This window comes from Oratosquilla oratoria, chromosome 6 (genome assembly GCF_046742065.1).
Source record: "Oratosquilla oratoria isolate Oo_2021 chromosome 6, ASM4674206v1, whole genome shotgun sequence".
Taxonomy (NCBI): domain Eukaryota; kingdom Metazoa; phylum Arthropoda; class Malacostraca; order Stomatopoda; family Squillidae; genus Oratosquilla; species Oratosquilla oratoria.
The window spans coordinates 160,001-165,000 of record NC_134782.1 but is presented as its reverse complement, the minus strand read 5'-3'; the positions used below and the strand labels follow the sequence as shown (position 1 = coordinate 165,000).

General features: G+C 42.6%; 1 long non-coding RNA gene across 1 annotated transcript in view; it reads left to right on the top strand.

The window, feature by feature from the left end:
• Window positions 1-4,066: 4,066 nt before the first annotated feature.
• The window catches only part of LOC143026229 (uncharacterized), a 74,248-nt gene continuing 73,314 nt past the window's right edge, over window positions 4,067-5,000 (top strand). The window contains exon 1 of the long non-coding RNA XR_012966463.1: window positions 4,067-4,204. This is a non-coding gene — a long non-coding RNA (uncharacterized LOC143026229). The remainder of the gene's footprint in view (window positions 4,205-5,000) is intronic.

Sequence of the window (5,000 nt, the reverse complement as noted above, 5' to 3'; positions counted from 1 at the left end):
AGAACTTCATTATCTACATTTTCGCTAACTAGTTCCAAACGACCTTAACTAACGAGATGTGATCGAGTAAACAGCCGCTGCACTGGGTTACTTCAACCGCAAATCCGCGGCCTGGGTGTAGCTGGCAACGGTCCTTGGGTTCTGTCCCCTCTGAGAAAAGTTATCTTTAATGTATGTGAGACAGATAAGGTGTTTTAAGCCTTCATCTGTGACGTGATCATCTTGGCTGTGTAGTGCCTGAAGGCTAGTGGCGTCATCGGAAGCGTACTAGACCCACATTCACTAAGTTGTAAGTTCAAGTCCGGCACTCCTCTCCGATTCCCAACAGTGACTGTTAATTACTTGCCCCCAACAGTCCGAGTGCATAAGGCAAAAGTGGCGGCTTCGGATGCAGCTGCTCAGCGCCTCCTGGCGTAAGCCCCTCACCACCACTTGTATCGTTCTAGTGCTGGGTGGTGACCTGACTGGAGGCGGGAAGAGGCGAGGTTCGCATGTGTGTGTTTTTGGTAACGGTCTGGGAGTATTTCTTGCGAAGTTCTCTTCGACTGCCACCGGGTGATTTTATACATACATACATACACACACACACACACATATATATATATATATATATATATATATATATATATATATATATATATATATATAAATCGAAGTCAAGAGGCTGAACCTACCTCGTTTGACCTCTTTATATTACACTTTTATATTTACTCTGGTTGTCGCCAGGTTATTTTAATCAACTGAGAGAATCCTCCTCGATATACCAAAGGATACGACGGCTAGTCCAGCAAGCTCGATCATTTCTACTTCACGTTGGTTCCCAACGGCCCTGGCCAGGCGGGGAGGTGACCTAACATCGGAATAAAAACACCGGGTTGTCCTACCAGGGGTTTCTCACTTCCCATGCAGTGGGAATTGGGATGGTGAGGTTAGGTTATTGATTTATCTACTTGTTTGCGAATTTATTTATACCGTTCTCTATTCATTTCTCTGTCAGCAACAAACAGCATTTCTATCCAGGCGATTTTAGTCAGTTTACGGGAGGTCGCCGCATCGGAGGAGCCTTTCTTTCTTCGAGGAAGTTCCGTCAGAGAACCTGACTCGACCGGCGGACACCGACCATAACAAAGAGCACGAAGTTCTTCGACTCCTCCCAATGAGTTCTTTAAGAAATTTCATTTGTTCGAATTTCTAAACATGCGACAGCTCAGATCATATTAGAGGCCCGTATATAAGTAATAAATGTTATCTATCACATGCATAAACAAACCAGCCCCATTGTTCAAGGGGAATAGTAAGAGCTTGGAGGGTGTGATTCACAATGGTCTTTGGATCACGTGTTGGACTCGTAATCGACAGCTATCACCATCCCTAAAGAGAACTTAGAGCTCATATATGACCAATCTACGGGTAATGCTGTGACATTAAACATGTGTGTGTGTGTGTGTGTGTGTGTGTGTGTGTGTGTGTGTGTGTGTGTGTGTGTGTGTGTATGTGTGTGTGTGTCTAACCATTATGGTCTTGGATCACGTGTTGGATTTGTGATCGAAAGCTTTTACTCTCCCCAATGAAAGCTCGGAAATCATATATGACCAAATGTATGGGTAATACCATGACCTAACACACACACACACACACACACACACACACACACACACACACTCACCCACATATACAAACACACAAAATTCACAACAGAGCAAAGTACCAGCTTGCAATGCTGTGATTCTTTTCATCCCTGGGCGTGAAATCAATCTAAGACCGCTGAGTCAGCAGGACAGCTCGATACCACTACACCAGCAAGCAGGTGTGCGTACGTGCGGGTGTGCATGCGTTCGTACGGTTGTCTTTGCATGATGCTGTGTCTGCGGTATTGGAGGACTACAGACTCTACAACACTTGAGTAGTCAAACTTGCCCAGCCATGGCACCGATATCACTGGCTCTCATCCTGGCACTCAGCAATGCCAGTCGTCCTCACCTGTTGCTCCGATCAGCTGGACATTTAAAGCCAACTCCCACGCACCCCGCATTGCTCAATAAACTGGCTAAAACCAGCTGCATGCAGGTGGTGATAAAGCATGCCCGTCCAGCCACAAAGATATTCTAGTAAGGATCACAAAGGAGGAGCATGCCGACAGGAGACCTTTTGGTCCATAACTAGGTCGGATGCGGAAAAATATAATAATGATAAATAAATAAAAGAAAAATAATTAAAAATTATAATGATATAAATAATAATAAATAAAATAAATAAATGTATAGGCATAGTTAAATAATAAACAAACAGGTAAATAGTAAATAATAATGAATTGACAGATAACTGATAAACAGAAATCAAGCAAATAATAATAAACAAACAAATAATAACAAACAAATAGAAAAATAATAATACGTCAATTGGTATTATTTATTAGTACTTCTATGGAGAAGAGGGCGTCTTCCCACATGTCCACGCTCTTCCTTTGCAGCGACTGAAGACCTTCTGGTCCCCTCTGCAACCAGTGACCTCAATATGGGCGACGATGAGGTTCTGGAACTCTCTTCCTCCAACACGTCCTCGATTCTCATTAGTTCGAAAAGTAAAATTCAATCTAATTCCTCCCTGCACCACCATTTGATTATAATTTGCCAAACGCTTCTTTCCTTTCCTTCAAGAGTCAACTATTCTGCTACTCGGAGTCCACTTGCTGGATGAAGACATCTCCCAACTTCGTCCAACCTCTGCCATGTCACTCCTGCAAACTTCCTAATCTTATCTCTTCACCTGTGTGAACTCCATCTTCCACGCTTGACATGTCATGGCGGCCAGTCAGTAACGCATCTGTTTCACCTGTCATCCTCATTTTTTGGCTGATTGCCCTGAGCAGTGACCCTCCAACAGCTCTCTGGTTTGTCTCCTACCCAATTCGTTCTCTTCTTGTATTTTCATCCCTCTTTAGTTTCTTTTTCTTCCCTTTGTACATCACACTGCCTTTGTTGACGGTGAATTCCCCTTGTTGTTCATACACAGGGTGTCCCCAAAAAACGTACTCACGTTTTAAAACGTTTCCTAACGTTGTCGTGCCCATTGGTCCGCGTTACTATCAGTTGTGCGTGGGAAATGACAGTTTAAACATTTGCGAACATGCAGGGGGGACTAGACTGGACGAGGGGGAAAAGATTAGGTTTTTCTTTAATGTCGAGCTGATACCCACCCTTTTCTGCAGCTGATGATAACGCGGACCAATGAATTTGACAACGTTAAGGAACGTTTCATAATGTGACTACATTCTATTGGGACACACTATATTTGGTCAAGATATCGTAATAATGTTTTAGTAATTCGTCCATTTGTATTTGTGTTTAGGCTACTTCTACATGGATGTCCATGTAGCCAAGTATCTCTTCGGGGAGATAATTTGTGGACATGAAGAACGTGACTAGCGCCAGCACCGATCTCTGAAGAACTATCTGCTACCTACCTTAAATCGGAACAACCTCCGTATACTACAACACAATGTTTGCATTTTTTCACGCACATATACACACATATGCAATTCCACACCCGTACACGCACACGTCTCGGATACACTTGCAATTCCACACATACACATACATATAAACACATGCACACGTACTTACAATCACACACACACGTGCACACACATATACACGTATACAATTACACACACGTATATATAACATTTAAACACATATACATGCATACATACGTACTTACAAGTACATACATACGTACATGCACATATACACACATACGGAATTACAGACGCATACACGCACACGTATACACATACATTTCAACACCCATGTGCACGCACACATACACACGTACTTACAAGTACAAACACACGCACATGTATACATACGTACACACATTTACACATGCATACACACACGTACACACATAACCTTCTCACTCAAAGGCCGATAGGGGCACTGATAAAATTCCTCAGATATCTTAATCTGCGCTGGAATGTCACCTGACCCAGCCTCGGATAGGCTGGCAAACAGCGATAAGATAGGCCTTATCGGTATCAAAGCAAATTCGAACTCGGCATTTAGGTGTGGACGTTACCTTGCTCAAGTGCAACTCGGAACTTACGTCACTTTGAAATCGAACTTGGGTTCCCAAGTGCCGCTAGCTTGTACGTCCATTCCTCCACCTGTTACCATCTGAACGAAACCACCTTAATACCCAAAGGGTGAGTAAAATGCTATTTAGAGCGTTCACTGATATTCATGATGAACATGCGTATTGTGGCCGTCGCCAGGCGATTTTATTGAGCCGAGGGAACCCCCCTACACACACACACACACACACACACACACACACACACACACACACACACACACACAGCCTTGAGCTCTCCACCTTGTCAGCGTCTTATCACGGACGTCACCAGGAGGTCAATATTTCGTAAATATTTTCCTGAGGAACACCTTTACATTCTGGCTGCTGCCTGGCGATTTTTTTTTTTTTTTTTACCATTAAGGTAAGGGAAGGGGGGCCTAACAGCGCAGAATTCTGAAACATGGGACAAATTGACCGTTCATGAGTGGAATTGTCTTATCTTTTTTTACATGAAGTACATATATGTATGCATGCATATGTATATGTATATGTGTATATATATATATGTATATATATATATAGACACACACACACACACACACATATATACATATATATATATATATATATATATACATACATGCGTGTGTATGTGAGTGTGTGTGTGTGTAAACACACATATATACATACGTATAGATACATACTGATATTTAGGTGTTTGTTCTGGGTTCTAACAAAGAGCAATCTAAGACCATCACTACCACACCACTAAACCATCGTTACTAAAGAACACATCTAGACAAAACGCCGTTACTAACACTAAACTAGTGAAGGGAAAGTACATTAATATCACCCTTGGCGCCACACTGGGTGGCGCTCTAACGAATGGGTAAGATGGGGGTACTGTATAGGCCTACTTCTATTCT